Source organism: Macaca nemestrina, chromosome 12 (genome assembly GCF_043159975.1).
Source record: "Macaca nemestrina isolate mMacNem1 chromosome 12, mMacNem.hap1, whole genome shotgun sequence".
NCBI classification, from domain to species: Eukaryota; Metazoa; Chordata; class Mammalia; order Primates; family Cercopithecidae; genus Macaca; species Macaca nemestrina.
In genome coordinates this window covers 126,269,744-126,287,320 of record NC_092136.1, presented here as the reverse complement: position 1 = coordinate 126,287,320, position 17,577 = coordinate 126,269,744, and the positions used below count along the sequence as shown (strand labels likewise).

The 17,577-nt window shown below is 47.8% G+C and overlaps 1 protein-coding gene and 1 long non-coding RNA gene across 9 annotated transcripts in view; one reads left to right on the top strand and one right to left on the bottom strand.

Annotated features, from left to right (window-relative positions):
• LOC105476237 (kirre like nephrin family adhesion molecule 3) overlaps positions 1-17,577 on the top strand; it is a 579,748-nt gene that overhangs the window by 283,567 nt on the left and 278,604 nt on the right. The gene's annotated exons all lie outside the window — the stretch shown is intronic.
• Positions 13,791-16,461, bottom strand: LOC139357665 (uncharacterized). The gene is made up of 3 exons (XR_011611278.1): positions 16,291-16,461; positions 14,204-14,270; positions 13,791-13,848 (listed from the first exon to the last, which is right to left on the bottom strand). It is a non-coding gene; the product is annotated as an uncharacterized lncRNA (long non-coding RNA).

Here is a 17,577-nt window from a genome sequence, read left to right as displayed (position 1 = left end):
AGAGGCTGAAGCAGGGAAGAAGCAGGGTGTCTCTCAGGAGCCTCATCAGATGCAAGGTGATGCTGTCTTGGACCAGGGTGGGGGCAGCAGAGATTGTAAGAAGTGGTCATTTTCTGGATAAAAGATTGAATGAGAAGCATGAAGGAAAGGCATCAGGGATGACTTCTAATGTTGTGGCCTTGGAAGCCACAAAAGGAAGCATAAGTTGCCATTGGCTGAGATAGGGATGATTTTGACAAGGTCTGGAGGGAGGGGCTGTGTGGCAAAGGCAGGAGTTGGCTGTGGATGAGTTACATTTTAGAAACCTAGGAGACGTTCAAATGGAAATGCCCAGCAAGGAGGTAGACTTCAGCATGCAGGTGGAACAAAAGCCATGAGACTAAGTAAGATCACCCAGGCAGTGAATGTAGACAGCCTGGAGAAGCCCTGGGGTCCTCCAACATTTAGGAATAATAGAGATAGGGAGGAACTAACAAAGGAGATGGAGAAGGCATAGCTGTAAGAGTAGACCCATAAGAGATTGCTTTCCCAGAGGCTAAGAGAAGAAGGTGTTCTAACATAAGAGCTGGCCATTTGTGTCAATAAGGAGTTGACCATTGGATTTGTCAACATGGAGTCATTGGTAATTTAGGAAGAAGCCATTTCAGTGGCTTACTTTTAGATTTGAGACAAAACCAGAATAAGTGGGTTACCGAGCATCAGAATGAAGGGAAATGCGTTCGTCTAGATGGAGACAGTGAGAGACAGCTCTTTTGAGTTCTGTAAAAGAGAACACAGCAAAGGAGCTATAGCAGGAGGAAAACAAACATTGAGAAAGCTTTCTCCATTAAAAAAAAAGTTAGAGATATTACAGCATATTTTTAAGAAGATGATTAAATAAAGGGGGAATGATGACTCTGGAGGGAAAGGAGACAAACGTTTGGATCAATGCCCTTGAGTGGGAGAAGCGGGCTAGGATTCAGCATCAGAGAGGAGGGCTTGGCTTCCTGGGGCAGAAAGACTCAGTGAGGCCCCCTGGTATCATATCAATGGGGCTCCTGGCTGGGGCGGTGTGACCCTAATCCTTAGCAGCTCTGCCCATGGCTTCCCTGCCCCTGGTGAACTTGGCAAATCACTTATTGTCTAATTCTCAGGTTCCTCATCTTAAATATTAACTTACCATGCCCACGGCAAATGATTACTGTTGAAAGTAAATAGAATATGTGTAAAGCACAGCACTTATCCTTAACAAGTTAAGGCTAGATCCTTTCTACCTTCTTTCCCCAGTTTGCCCTCCAGCATTTCTCTGAGGACTTCTGACTCATCCAGAGAAACTTGGATGGCCCTTCCGCTGCTAATGCTGCTTAAAGGCCAGCAGGGCCAAAAGCAGGCACAGCCAAGTGCTTCCAGTGCCCCCAAACACCCCCGTCCTTATATTTGTCTCAATAGCTTAGTGTCTATGATTTGGTGAGTCATCTTTCTATGGCAATTTTTCATTTCCGTGCAGCCTCTTGGAGTTGGGTTCCGCAACTTGCACCTGCATGCAGCTAGGATCTTCAAAGAGCTGCTTCCCACTGAGTGAGCCCAGCCAGGGAGCCCCTCCCTCAGAGCCACAGCACAGAAGAGGTGGGTGTCTGGCTGCAGTTCTGGGTGGGCCCCGCCTGCCTGAGCCTGAGGCAAAGGGCAGAAATGTGGCTGCAGGAGATGGAAGGGTGTGAGAGAGCCCAGAGCTGGGATGCAAGCCCTTCTCTCAGCCCAAACTCTGGTGATGCTACCTTGCCCAGGTAGCAGATCACTGAATCTCTGACCCAGAAAGACAAAGCTCTTGTCATGAGGAAAGGGACGTTTTAACTTCTATCCACGAACCTCCCAATGAAAAAATGTAAAGTTCTGTCAAAACAGGTTAGCATATTAGCAATCACGGCTCACTACCATCTGTATTTGTTCCATTTGTGCCGTTTATGATGGTTATCCACATTAATTATTTCACTGCTAAAGTCCCTTCTAATTTCTGAACACTGTTATTTCTAAGAAAGATGGATATTAAATATGCCACACATCAGCGCAGGGTGGCATTACAGCATGCCATTAAGTTCAGATGCTGAGGCTCAGTAGAAAATCATTTTGCTATTTGTAATTGCAATAAAGTGTTTTATGTTGTGGCTCAACATGAAGAATAGCACTGATGGAAACGGACTTCTTAGTTTGGCAATGACCCTGAACTCACTAAAACAGACGAGAACCACTAGGTGGGGGTGACTGGCCAGCAGGAGGACAGAGATGAGTCAGGACGGAGGAGAAGGTGTGTGGTGACAGCCGTTCCCAAGCCTGGCCACGCCACCCTGCCTGAGCAGAGTCTACAAGGAGCAGTTCCCCGCGAGAACTTCCAGAGCATTTAAGTCAATAGATCTAGGGTAAGGAGCAGCCAACAGGTGGAACATTCTATCACTGCTGGTTCACATAGCCACTTGTACAACAGTGGCACCTTCAGAGCAGTGACCACTGTCAAAGTACCTGAGCTTATAAACTATAATCACACTTCCACTATTTCATTAAATAACATGACAGCCTTGGATGGGAGCTGTTATTGTTAACATATCCAAGACACCATAGAATAATTAGCTTCCCTCCTAACTCCCAACCTCAGCCTCCCAAAAGGATACCAGTGGGTTCAACAGTTAAAGTCCAGGGAGGACAACCTTGAAGGTAAGGACCAGCGTGAAGGTCTAAGGAAAGCAAAGGAAGCTCCCTCTGTGGTGTTCTTTGTTTTAAAGTGATGTTTGAGATGGTGATCTGACCTGAGTGAGGAAGGATCAAATGCTTCTTCCAGATCCCTTCCGGTTCAAGCACATGTTCATCCTCCCATTGGTCATTCATCTGTCAAAAACGCACCCAACCAGCTCAGCATGCACTGAGCTCTATTCCTGCCCTAAGCTCATCCCCACCTTCCCCGGTAACCAGAGCAAAGAAGTCGGCAGCCACAAGCCAGGGAAAGGAAGCAAAACAGGCACCCACTGCAAATAATGGGTGGATCCCATCTAGATGAGGTCCAGGATAAAATGAAAATCAGCTGGCGTGAATCAGCTGTTACTCTCCCCCATGCCTGCCCGCCACACACACACACTCGCACTCACACTCAGGCTAGCAAATACCTTCTTTGACTGATATGGCCAGTTTTTAGATGAATTTGACTGTTTCTTCTGGGGAGATAGCTCCCCCTGGTGTTTGGAGGCCCAGGTTTTCACAGGCCCCAGTGAGTGTCCCCAGGAATCTTCTGTGCTCAACCAGTATCACTTAGATGGGAGCTAGAGACCCATAAAAGTCAGTCCCTGCCTGTTTCCCTGGGATGTGGCTGAGCTGTGTCATCTGAAACTGCCTTTGTCTCCTGAGCTCCAATGCTAACCTCCCTACCTCCTCAATGCTGTGGTTCTGGGCAAAGTTGTTGAAACTCTCACAGCCCCCATCCCTCACCTATAAAAATGCGGGAGATAACACCAAGGCAGTGTTAGCGTGAGATCAAATAATAACGAAATGGCACCTAGCTCAATGCGTGACACCTAGCAGGTGCTCCATACATACTAGCTGCTTTGCTCTTTTTAGTTTAAGGGTTTCAAAATCTTGCTTTCCAGCTCCCTCCCTTCCCCTATTTTCCTCCCCCTCCCTCTTCTTCCCAAATCTTCACCCTAACCTTTCTCTTTCTTTCATAGCTCCCTCCTGTCTGTATCTCCTTCTCCCCTCCTGTCTCCCTCTCCCTCTCTCCATCTCCTTTCTTCTTTCTCCTTCTTTCTCATCACCTCTCGCATTTCCCCTCACCTCCCTGTCTGCCTCTTTTTCCCACACCTCTTCCTCCGCCCTTCTCCTGCCCAACCTCGTGCCTAAGAACTAACATTGGGTGTATGGAGGGTACTCTCCAAAGATAAATTGCATCCTGTGCTAAGTCAGAGAGGAGCCATTTTTCCACTAGTCAATAACACTGCAGATTGCTCTTGTATTCTTCAGAGGAGCACCAAGGGCTTTTCTGCGTACTTGACAGTGGAACACTGGCCCCTCTGCCACCGTGTTCATCGTGGATGGTGTTTGAACATTCTCTGTCTTCCCTCTTGCTCTTGTGCGTTCTCTCTGATGTTTGCCTCCCCCGTATTCTCTTTTCCTCCTTTGCCTGCCCTCTCCTTATTTCTAATCTCATTTTTTCTCTTCTCTTTTGTACGTTTCATGTGCTGTAGTCCCTTTTCCTCTTGTTTTTGATTTGCAAAATGGCCCATGTTCTCTTATATTCCCAAACTGCATTTTCTCAAGCAGCCTGCAATATTTCTTCCCTGTCACTGTAAAAGCTTTTTCATCTCCATTTGGAGGCATTTGCCCAGATCATTTCTTTCCTTAAGATCACAGTGATGAGCCCATGTGGTCTTGAGCTGTCAACAATCCACAGGAAAGGAGAGCACTGACTTAAAACTTGCATTTTAATTTGGAGACCCCCTCAGAGGCTGGCCAGGGCAGAGCGGAAGTACAGCAACTGGCCCAGACCGGCCCCGGTTGTGCACTGAGATCTTTGGGAAGATCTGAAAGGAAGGAACCTGAAAATGCTGAATAGTTTTCTTCCCCCACAAAACAGAGGGGGATAGGGTGAGTAGCTCAAGACTATTTTTCTCAACCGATTTCTTCCTTTACACAGTTCCCTTGAAAGAGGAAACAAACAATTATCAGGTGACAAAACAGAGACTCTATCAGTTGTCTGGGCATTGTCACGGGGTGAAAGTGTCATGGGATTGCACAGGAACCTAATTGTTAGGAGTGTGGAGTCCCCAGCCACGCAGCCACGCAGAAAGGTGGGCTGTGAGTTTAGAATGTGAGAAAAAGAGGAAGCCTGAGTCTTCATCCCGTGGCTTGAGGCCCGGGGTGCCTGCGGTGGGGAAGCAGGAGGAAAGTTCATGGAAGTAAAACTCCGCTGATCACCCAGAAGGGGCCTCCTTCTCTATGGTGGGATTTGGTACATGTGCTCCCACATGGAGCAGCTCAAGGATATCCCACATCTTCCCTCAAAGCAGACCCAGAGACAAGGATTCAAATGCAAGTAGTTTGTTTCAGGAGGTGATCCCAGGAAACCCTGGTAGGGGAGGGAGGAAGTGAATAGGAAAGGAAGGAAAGATGCCAGTAAAGGATTCATCATCATGTAGATACCACTGTGTGGGACTGGCAGTCAGCCCACCGTGCAACTCTGGGACATGGCATACTCCCCACGGAGAAGTGAGGAAATTGGGGCATTTATCCCCACCAGCTCCACACCCATCATATGTTGAGGGCTGCCTCCCAGGACAGAAACTCTCCAGCACATGCCATTTGCCCAAGACAGAATAAGCATGTTCCCAAATGCCCCCCATCACATCCCGACTCCATCACACCTGCCGTCCCACAGAAAATCACAGGCCTTAGCACAGGTGCCTTCCGCATGTCTAGTTGAATGCTAAGAGGCTGTGGCCAGGGCTGCAACAACATCAGGGCTTGGCCTCGGCCACATGCTCCCCTCTTTATGCTGCTCTAGCCCAGGGGTCTACAGCTTCTACAAAGAGCCAGAGAGTAAATACATTAAGCTTTGCCACCAGAAGGTCTCTGCTGCAACTCCTCCATTGATTCTGCCAGTGCAGTGTGGCAGAGAGGCCAGAGCTGTGTAAGGCAGGTAAGGTGCTCTAGGTACAAAATTGAGGGAGGCACTGACCGTCAGGGCTGTGGCTTGTGCACCACCCTGGGAGTGAGGGTCTCCCTCAATGTTGCACCCTGGGCACCTCCCTCTCCCCTCCCCAGTCCTGGCCCTATGTGATGCAAAAGCTGCAGTACCCAATACAAATGCAGAGGGCGTGGCTGTGTTCCAACAAAACCTCCTTTACAAAAACAGTCAGGGAATCAAATTTGGTCTGCAGTCCTTAGCTGACCCGCCCTATCTAGCCAGACTGGTCTTTTAGGTCCTCCAAGCCCTATGCTCCCCCGCACCCCATTTTCAGATGCTGTTCCGTGCTCCCCACTCATCACCTCACCTGGATATTTCCTACTCGCCTGTTAGCCTCAGGTCAAACATCACCTCTTCAAGGAGATCTCGCCCACTTCTGGCCAAGTCAGATCCCCCTACAGAATCCCACACCCTCCACTCTCCCTCAGCGCACTTATCACCATGGTAATTGCATAGTTAATTGTGTCATTTGTTGTTGAATGTCTGTCACCCTCTGTAAAATGTACATTCCCATCAGTTACCAGGGACTGTTGCGTCTACTTCCTAATAAGCCTGGAATCTTTCGCTCCTCACCACCCAGCGCAACCCTGACCCAGGCCTTCATCATTTCTTACCTAGGTCCGCAACAGCCTCCTGCCTGATCTTCCTGCATACCTCAAGGCATCCTGGGGTTCCCCATTATCTTCATGAGAACGTCCAAACTTCTAAGAATGGCATAAATAGCGCTTCACATCTGGGGCCCTGCCCCTAGCTCTGCCCTCATCTCCTCCCCGCCTTGGCCCACTCGCTTTGCTTCAGTGATGCTGCCCTGCCCATTGTCCCCTACTTCCTAAATGCATGAGGCTCTCTGGTTTCCAGGCCTTTGCATGGGCTGTGACCTCTGCATGGAACTTCCTTTCTCCCTTTGTGCACATCCCAGCATCAGTCTGCACCATCAGCTCCCCTAAATGGCCTTCTCAGACCGTTCGTCCTCACAGCCCCAACTCTTCCGGTCTTGGTTAGGAATCAGCAATGTGGGCTTCCATAGCCCCCTGTGCTTCCTCAGTTTCAGGTTTCTCACACCTTGCTATAGCTGTTTACCTATCTGCCACTCTTATGAGAGAATGAACACCCTGAGACCAGGAACCTAGCACCCAGCACCCAGTGCCAGCACCTAGCACCCAACATTCAACACCTAGCACCTAGCACCTAATACCTAGCACCACACCAGGGCTTAGAAGGCACTCAATAAATGTCTCGTACATGACCAAAAAGCCTTGGACACCTAAACTGTGGTTTCTTTTCAGTGACTAGTGGGGGGATTTAAATGGCCTCTGGACCGTTTTTCATCTTGTAGGAGGAACAAGGATGACAAAAACGGGTCGTGGCCAAAAACACTATCTCCACCTACTTTTCTCTGCTGGTAGCTTTCAGGTTGTCGCCAACCTCAGAAGGCCACAGTACCAAACTTAGAGGCCCTACCCCCTTTCCCTCCTCTTGAGACTCATGCCATGAGTGGGAAAAGCTGTAGCGCATGACCCTCACCTGCCTGTGTCCTGGCTCTGAGGGAAAGGTCCCGCACCCGGAGAATGAGGTGGCAATATAGACCTCCATCTTCTCTTCTCCTCCCACATCCCTAGGAAAAGGGGGCAAGCCAACATTGACCAGAACGCAAGGGCTGACGAGGTGGAGCAGGCAGCAGGGGTGCCCCAGATTGAAGAGGCGTGGCCTTTCCCGGCACAGCAGCATCTGGGCAGAGGGCTCTGAGGGGCTCCGTCCTCCCAGACCCTGCCTCACTCAGAGAGGCCGCCTTAGGAGTTGCTTTGATAAGTGAGGACAGCCCCAGCCCCCCAAAATACATGTGCGCACGTGCACACACACACACACACACACACACACACCCCACACACACTCGCCCTTATCTGGAGCACACATTTCCTTCGGGCCCGGCAGCCAGCTGTACTGTCACTTTCGTGATTGCAGATAATTCGCATTCAAACAAACTCTGACTCACCAGAGACACAGAAAGAAAATGCTACTAGAGTAGGAAAGTCGCCGCGCGCTGTTTTGCTCTTCCCGTTCCTGGCATCTTTCATGTCGGAAGAGGACCACGGGGAGTGGGGCGTGGCTGGCTGACGGCAGAAGGCCCGGGCCGCCTTGCTAAGAAACAGGAGGTCAGCGCCACTGCGGAGCGGCCTTCCTGGACCCCAGAGGAGTCGTTTCCAGTGGAGTGTCGGCTCTTTGGTGTCCCTGGAATATCTTGTTGTTAGGGATGTTCTGCTTTTTATAATGAAGCGGATCCCACCGCCGCCCATGCATCAGGTTCACCGGAGAGAGGGCAGCTGGGAGGGGAGGCTCTGTGGCTTGAAGAGGCCGGTTGCTGGCACAGCATCCTCGCACAGTGGGAACTGATTAAAAATATAGATTCCTGAGCCTACCAAATTCTCACCTTACTAAATCAGACCTTTTGGCTCATTCCTACTAAGTTAGAATTTCTAGGGAACTGGACAGAAGTCTTTTTTGTTTAATTTTACAGCTAACATGATACTAATTCTGCTATTTGGGAACTACTCATATAATAAATTTTTGTTTGTTTGTTTTTTGGGTTTTTCTTTTTTGAGACGGAGTCTCGCTCTGTCACCTAGGCTGGAGTGCAGTGGCGTGATCTCAGTTCAATGCAACCTCTGCCTCCCGGGTTCAAGTGATTCTCATGCCTCAGCCTCCCAAGTAGCTGGGATTATAGGCGTGAGCCACCACACCCAGCTACTTTTTGTATTTTTAGTAGAGGCAGGGGTTTCACCATATTGGCCAGGCTGGTCTCAAACTCCTGACCTCAGGTGATCCACTTGCCTTGGCCTCCCGAAGTGCTGGGATTACAGGCTTATATAATAAATTATATCCAGAATTCTCTTTAAACTTGGGCGGTTGTGTGCTCGCGCATCAGGCAGGATGGAGACTGTCCTATTGCAGTAACTCCATTCCTTCTGCCACCCACTGGATCCATAAAAAGATGGAGCAGAGATTTTTCTCTCAGGATCCAAAAGCACTTTAGAGTCTCCTGCAGTCACTGTTGGTAACCTGAATACTCAGAGTGTTTGATGATTCGTGGTTAGGTTGTTTCGTGTAGACCACAGATTTTTCTTGGGGGAAAGCGAACTTAGTTCTCCTTGTTCCAAGGAGGGGACACCTGAAACCTAGCTGCCCTTGGCTGTCCCGGCAGCCACCATCCTCATCACAGCCTGCACATTGTGAAGAGGCCTATCAGGTTGAGACTACAGTCATGCATTAATTAAAGTTTAATTGATTATTAAAGTGGTATTTATTGAGGTTTAGCAACTCCCAAATAACCTTCATGTTTGTGGCAGTTGTCAAACTGTAGTAGTTCTGTTCTTAATAATCAATTGTGATCTGCTTGACTTGGAATCACTTTTCTTATTTAGCCTAAAACAAACCTTTATTTGAGACACTTAATTATAAGTGAGGCTGATTTGTTTTCCTTCGGGGCACCAGGGATTCTGAGTCCAAGTGGGATGAGAGGGGTCCCCAGCTGAGGACAGAGAAGGGGCTCCTGCCCTAGTATATATGGAGGGTGATGGTTATTCACAGGGTGCATCATTTAGCAAAATAGTTCTCCAAGCTTCCATCTGCATACACTTTAACTGGAGCTTTAAAGACTGCCTTCTCATCTCATTAGGAATCTCGGCATGCCATGAAGGGTTACTTGAATGCTATTGAACGGTGTTGGGAAGCTAAAGCTACTTCCCACTCAGGTACTTCCGGAACCACGCTGAACTTAAACAGGAAGAGGGGAGGGCTCAACGGGAAGAATAGGGTGCCACAGTGAGCTAGCTATCTCCCTTCTCTCCTCAGCTTTGTGAAGTCCTGTGTTCTGACCTCATGAGTTCGGTGAACACGGCCCCCTAAGACAAGGCACTGCTCCGAGAAGCCACCTGGTGGTCAGGGCCCTGCTGCCTGTGGACAGGTCTGGGGTCCACCAGTGCCAGCCCATCTGCTGATGGACACAGGGCAGAATAGTAGAATGAGCATGGGCTTAGTGAGGAGGAGATTGGGATTCCAGTGCCAGACTTGATACTCATTATGTATATCTCCTAGGAATATTTCTTTCCACCCTGAGCTTTGGATCTTATATCTCTAAAATGGCTGTGACAGTAACTTCCTGGCAGGCCATGTGTAAGGATTAGAGATAATGAATGCGGAATGTTCACAGAGTAGCCTGGTGCTTGCTGTATAGAAGACGCTCAGTAAAGGTAGCTCACATCATTACCTACCGTCGTGCCCCAGTACTCAGCCTCTCCAGCTCCCTTGGACAATGCCTGCCTGGCCTCTTGTATTAGTTTCCCTGGGCTGCTGTAACAAAATACTACAGTCCTGTGGCTTAAACAACAGAAACTTATTTTCTCACAATTCTGGAGGCAGGAGGTCTGAGATGGAGGTGTCTGCAGGGTTGGTTTCTCCTGAGGCCTCCCCTTGGCTTACAGATGTCTGCCTTCCCTTATCTTCACATGGTCTTCCCTCTGTACCTCTTTGTGTCCAAATTTTCTCTTTTTATAAGGACACCAGTTATGCAGGATTAGGACCCACCCTAATGACCTCATTTTCACTTAATCACCTCTTTAAAGACCCTATCTCCAAATATAGACACATTCTGAAGTATTGGGGCATATGAATATTGGGGGCTCAGTTCAATCTTCTCCCTATCACCACCACCAGCACTCATTAGCAGGTGTTTGCTGTACTTTAGCCAGTTAGGCGTGAACTCTGTCTTTCCTGTTTGGCTGCATCTTCTGCCCGGAGGTGCTGCCCCTCCACCCCTACTCCCAGGGAAGAGATAGGGCTGATTGGAACCCCAGAGGTCATCTTGGGATAGAGGAGATGATAAAGCCAAATAGTCAAGGCACCCATATTTTGGGGAGAGTTTTGAATGCCAGGAAGAGGACTTGAAATTGATCTAATAATCTCTTCACCTTTTTGCACAGTGTAGGCTCTGCTCTCCTTCTCTGTTGATCAGAAGGGATACGCTGAGTTTGGTGTTCTAGAAAGATCCACCTGGCCATGATAACACAGGCTGTCCTTGGTTGGGGGCAGAAACTGTTGGATTAGCACGGATCAGGACAGTAACATTGGGATAGAGAAGAAACCAATTCGAGAAACACCCTGAAGGAAGAAACACTGAGTTTAATGACAGTTTGGATATGAGGAGAGGAGGATGAAAAAGAAAGGGAGAGATCATAGCTGATCCTTTGGCCTTAGACCTGGCTTAGTGGTGATTGGTGCATTTGATAGAAACGGGAGCTGGAGAGCGGAGGGAGGAAGGTTAGTGAACTCCTCAGAGGTCATGCTGAATGTGTGGCAGGGCCCTGGAGGCCCTGGAGAAATGGGAGAGGAGGTCCCGGTCCATCAGCAAGGAGTGCCCAGCTGGGAGTGCCGTTCTTGGCTCTCTGGTTCGCTGGTGCCTCTTCTGGACATTGAGCTGCACACCCTCCTTCCTTCCCCACCCCAGAACCCACGTGGGAACTGCAACTTGTTAATTAAGCTGCTGCTACTGATAGTGATGACTCCTGGTCTTGTGCGCCCTGGGCCAGGGTTTGAGATCTGAGATAAAGGACTCTATTTCCAGTCTTCCCCTCCAAAGAAAATAGGGTATTCACAGCTGAATTACCCATCTACTTCCCCATTTTCCAAGAGAAAAACAAATAGAATTCCTAAGCAGAGCACTTTTCTGGCTAAATGCCCTTGGTGAGGAAGACATTGTCATTCCAGTTTTGCTTATTCAGACTTTCTGAGCCTTCTCAGATGCTTGACTTCACATCCTCATTTTGCCCGCTTTGGTAGCAATATAACATTGTAAACTGCCAGGAAAAAGCAGCAGCACAGGCAGATGAGTTTTCAGGCGGCATGGATATTTCTGACTCCCTGACAAGGGAGTCCTTTCACATGGGAAAAGTCAGTGGAGGAGGAAGATTGGGTGTGTTTCTTTCTGATCAAATGGCACAGGGATACACTGGGACCTATGGAGATCATCACCTGGTTCAGGGATAGGGAGGAGAGTACTGTCAATCGCCTGTTTCACCCTCCACCAACTTGACCCCACTACCCCATGTAATACTGCAAGTGAGTGAACAGGCAAGAGAATGAATGTATGGGGATGGCCAACAAAAAGAGAACTGCTTTCTCAGGGGAGGCAAGAAGGGTGAAGTTTTGGCCCAGAGTGGAAGAATTCCTAGGAAAGCCCAAAAAAAGAAGAAAAAGCTCATCACAAGGACCTAGAGGAAGCACTTAAGAGCCATTATGGGAAGGAATTTTTGTAGTCTGGGACCAATGACCCAGGGAAAGGAGACTTTCTAAAGAAGTGCTGAGAAGAATCCACAGGGTGAAAAGAATGAGTTAGATTAGAATTTAAATGGAAGCATTCTATCCAGGACTGGCAGTACAGGCTGAGTACCTTAGCCCCTGGCTCCAAGAGCAAACTGCAGTCTCAGAGGAAATGCAGACTGAAAAGGCTAAGAAGCAGCCTTCAGTATTGACATATGAACAGAGAGAGCAATGGACTGACATAGGGTATAGACATAGGCCCAAATATATACCTGGGCAGATAATATATGACCAAGTAGTGTTTTGAAGCAGTGGGGGGATAGATCAATGATCAATGAAGGCTATGGGCAACTGGCCCAACATTTGTGGAGAAAAAATTAGACAGGATCCCTTCCTCACCCCTTGTAGCAAGACAAACATCCACTTGGATGAAAGCCAAAACCATAAAATCAGACAAAAATAAAATGTGTCAGATGTATATGCGTGTGAGTGTATGCACAGTCAACAGCCAAAAAAAAAAGACATGGATGAGGTGTCTCACGTCTGTAATCCAAATACTTTGAGAGGCTGAGGTGAGAGGATCACCTGAGGAAAGGAATTCAAGACCAGCCTGGGCAAGGTCCCCATCTCTACAAAAACATTTAAAAATTAGCCAAGTGTGGTGGCATGCACCTGTAGTCCCAGCTGCTCGAGAGGCTGAGCCAAGAGGATTGCTTGAGCCTAGGAAGTTGAGATTACTGTGAGCTATGATTACCATTGCACTCCAGCCTGGGTGACAGAATGAGTTCCCGTCTCTTAAAAAAAAAAAAAAAAAAAAGTCAAAAAACAATCTGTGGGAAAAAAAAAATGTATAGCACAAATGGCTGATAAAGAGCTAATTTCTTTCATTTGTCATCTGAGAGTTCTTACAATTCAAAAAGGAAAAGGAATTATTAAAATTCAGTACAGAAGAAAGCTCTTATGAACCAGTAGAAAAATGGGCAAAAGACGTTTACAGAAAAAGAAAAATATAGCTTATAAACATATCAAAAGATGAACCACTTCAATTGTTATTGAAGAAAAGCAAAATAAATGATTTATAAAAATTTATTACACAAGGGAAGATGAAAGGTTTGAGCATATCTCCATGCCCTGTGTACAAGGAAGTGGGGAATCCAGCACATTCACACCATTGGTGGCATGGTACCTTTGGAAGAAAATTTGGCAATATCTATTAAAATTTTAAATTTGCGTGTCTTTTACTAAGCATTTTGTTTCTAGAAATTTAACCTAGAAGTATATATTTATAAATGCAAACAATATCCACATACAGGATGTCTATTGCTGCATTTTTGCAAATAACTAGATAAAAACCTAAATGTACTGAAAGGATGTTTGCATGTCCCCAGTACACTTTCCATTATACACATAGCTGTATATTTACCTATTAAGTATGGTATTCATTAAAAAGAAAATGGTAAAGCCAATCAGCAAATTATTGGATATTTATTTAAATGAATCAAATAAATCTTCATGTTTCAATTCTCTATTTCTATGTAACAAACTATCCCAAAATATAGCCACTGAAAATAAAACCCACCACGTACGATCTTTCATGTTTCTGTGGCTTGGCAATGTTCAGTTGAGTGGTTTACCTGCTCCTTATGGTGACATCGGAGGCTGCAGTCACCTGAAGGCTTGACTGGGCTAGAAGGCCCTAATGGTTCACTCACATGGCTGGCAATCAGCACTGGCTGTTGACTAGGAGCTCGGCTTATGTTTTTGGCCACTGCCTCCATTTTCCTCCGTGTGTATTTCCATGTGGGGTAGGCTTCTCACAGCATAGTGGCCGGATTCTGAAAAGGAACATTCTAAGTGCCTGCAAGCAGAAACAGCAAATCTCTTCAAGTTTTTCCCAGAAGTTACACAGCATCACTTCCTCCACATTTTAGTGATCAAGGCAAGTCACAGTGCCATGGCAGTTCTAAAACAGGGGAGGTAGCCTCCACCTCTTTCTGGGAGGAGTGGCTAAGTGTTTATAGCCACCTGTAGCTTACCACAGTGCATTTTCCATTTATGCAAATATACATGGCTATACATTGCATATGCATATACACTTGCACATACATAGTGTTAGACCATTCTTACATTACTATAAAGAAATACCTAAGGCAGGGTAATTTATAAAGAAAAGGAGTTTAATTGGCTCACAGTTCTGCAGGCTGTACAGGAAGCATGTTGCCAGTATCTTCTCAGCTTCTGGTGAGGCCTCAGGAAGCTTCCAATCATGGCAGAAGGTGAAGCGGGAGCAGGCATATCACATGGGGAGAGAAGGTGCAAGAGAGAGGGAAGGAGAAGTACCAGACTTTTAAACAACCAGATCTCATGTGAACTAACTAAGCAAGAACTCACTTATCACCAAGAGGTTAGCGCCGAACCGTTCCTGGGGGAGCGGAACTTCATGGCCCAATCACCTCCCACCAGGCCCCACCTTCTATACTGGGGATCACATTTCAATATGAGATTTGAAGAGGACAGACATCCAAACCATTTCACAAAGACATAAATAAAATTTGCAGAATGATGCAAATAAACGGTTTGTAGTCTTGGCACCAGTGGAAAAGGACTGACATCTTTGTACTGTTTGTATTCTTACTATAAATGTGTACATTTTTTGAATTAAGAAAACCTTTTTTTAAGAAAACCAAACGTATGTATTGAGCCATAAAAAGCTATATTCAGTGGGTGAGCTATAAATTTACCACCCACAAACACAGTTCTGACCCGAGAGTCCTCCCACTCCAATCATACAGCTCTGAAGCTGCCTAGAGCTGGCTGATAGTTTTTAGCAAGCTGGCCAGACATAAAGGGCAGAGGCTTTCATCCCATGGCATGGTCGGAGGAGGAGAATACTGCTTCCCTTTGGGTGATGGCCTATGGAGAATCCCAATATCTTCCTTTAGGAGGCCCCCAGCTTGTTTTGTCACCAGTTCTGATATGGTTCCTGTATCAAGCCTTTGGATTGGTACAGGCAGCTAGCCCAAAAGTGACCTGCTAACACAGACAGCCAGGAGCCATCCTGGAAGCGTGGGCATCAGGAGAGACTCAGACTTCCTCACTTAGCCACAACTCATGAGAACCAAGACATCCAAAAATAGAGCCCTGTCTGTGTATGGAGAGTCAGCTTGAGCCAGATACGCACGTGTGCAGGGACACACAACACAAAGAGGACAGCCTCCTAGAGAAAAACCCTGCAGAACTGTGCCCCAAAACTGAAGCTGCACTCCACCAAGGTCTCTCAGACAGACATTCTAAGCGGCAAGACTGTGAGCCCCTGCAGTCAGCTGGGACTGGTTGCTGCAGTCTTTTGCAAGCCTCTGTTCTGCTGGTACTCACTTCTTTCCAGCCCCACCCCACCTCCTCTCTCCTGCACTCCCCACACCCGACAAACATGCCTCCTACCAGCTGTTATTCTGTGCTGCTGTGCTCACTGGATTCTGCAGTTAAGGGGAACAGCTGTGCACATGCATGCACATGAACGGATATGATGCAAATGTGTGTGCTGTGTAAATACATGTTGCTCAGCTGGAAGGGCATGTGCAAATGTGTGGGTGTGTGCAGGATTGTGTGACAGCCTTCTGGGCATACATATCAAGAGCAGGTGCTAAGTTCAAGGTGTAACGTGTGACTATGTGTGAATATAGTTATATCTAATTGTGTGAGTGTATATAAATAAGAGAAGGGGGGCGGTGATTCTGGTAGCAACATCTCTGAAAAGACGGGCACAGTGATTCCAGAGAGCGAGTTCAAGCAATCTGACAGACAATTCCATTTCTTCTTCCCTTCTGAGAAAGGGGAGGAACGCAAGATATGTAGATGTCCCCAGCATAACCGCTGCCAGCACCGGCCCTTGAGTGAGATTCACGGCCTGTGTTGGGGGGACTTCCCAAGACAAGGATGACAGAGCCAAGAGAGAAGGATCCAGCCACATTCTGCAAGGACTCCCCATTCTCTTTCCTGCCCTCTGAGACAGGGGTTCCGGCAGGGAAACACTGGCCCCATGAGTCAGAGGGCCCAGGCTTAGGAGTCCTGCCTTCCCTGCCCGTGGGCCTCAGGAAAACAGACGTCTCTTTCGTGTCATGAATGAAGACTAAGTGTGAACTTAGGAGTCAGCCAGCCCAGCATTCAGATTATAGCCCCATCACTCACAATCTGACTGACCTCTGACCGATCATGTAATCCCTCTGGCCTCCGTCTTCTCACTTATAAAATGGGGGTGAGATAATAACAGAACTTACCTGATATAGGGTAGAGGGGAGGATAAAGTGCAAAGCACTTAGCACAGAGCCTGGCACATAACAACTATCAATCATTGGAACGTCGTTGCTCCTGGTGATGAAGATGATGATTCTGTTTGCTGCTCGCAAGCACCCCGTGAGCAAAGCTGCTTCAGAGAACAGCCCTCAGGAACACGGTTCATCCACAGACCATGCAAATGGCAAGCCTCGGCCTTGTGCAGTGCACAGCCTGCAGCAGCCGCCCACGGCAGCCCAGCCTGTGAAGTAGGTCAGATGGAGTAAATGGCAGGAAGCAGCACAGCTGGAAGGAATCCAGGCCTCCTGGCTCTTTACAGTGTCTCCTGCCCCAGCCCAGCCACCCCCCACCTGACCAGGATTCAGAGCCCAGAGAATCTGCCATCTACTATTCACCCTTCTCATGTAGGTCCACACTCACCATAAGCCGTCCTCCCTGCCACTCTGAAAATAAAAAGACTCCTCAAGAGGAAAAAGCAACAAGTGTCCTCAGGGGCCCAGCCGGAGGAAAGGCTGCAGTTGGCTGACCTTGCAATGGATGGAGGCAGAACGGGGGCTTGCTCCCCTGCTACAGGCTTTCTCCTCCTGGGAACAACTTGGGCACAGGATGGCACCCAGTCCCGCTGATCCTTCTTCAGAGGACCACAGGCCTCAGATCAGACACACACACTCTCTGCAGACCATCCACCTCTAGAGTGCACATTTAAAGTGTGATCAGAGATACAGCGGGGTGCGCCAGGAGGCGGCTGGGCAGAGAGGGCCCTGTCGGTGCAGGGTGGGACGAGGCAGGGAATCTGCCAGTCTTTCTAGAGTGCAAGTGTTTTCCATTCGGCAGCTGCTGTGTGTTTTGTTTTGCTGTGCTTTGTTCTGAAAAGAAGGCAGCGTGTCTGCTGAGGCCTTAGGGCGCCATGGTGAGAGGAAGCTGGTGAAAGCCAAGGGTTGGGAGCTCTGCCCTCCTCCACCTCTCCCTAACATCAGCCTGTCAGCAGAGTCTCTGTCATTGGAGCATCCGGGGTTTGAGTAATGGGAACAGTGTGGCTAATGTCTACCTCGACTTCACACAAAGATGTGACATTTGCAACAATAATCATCATCATCATGATGTCATAGATTTGTGGAGTTCTGTGCATTTTTCCAGGAAAGATTGCTTTCTTTCATTGGTTTTTCAGCACAACCTTGTAATATACCTGCAGCTACCATCAATAGGGTACATTCTATGTGGCAGGCCCCTGCTAGGCATTTTACCTGCATTATCATTAAATTCTCACAACA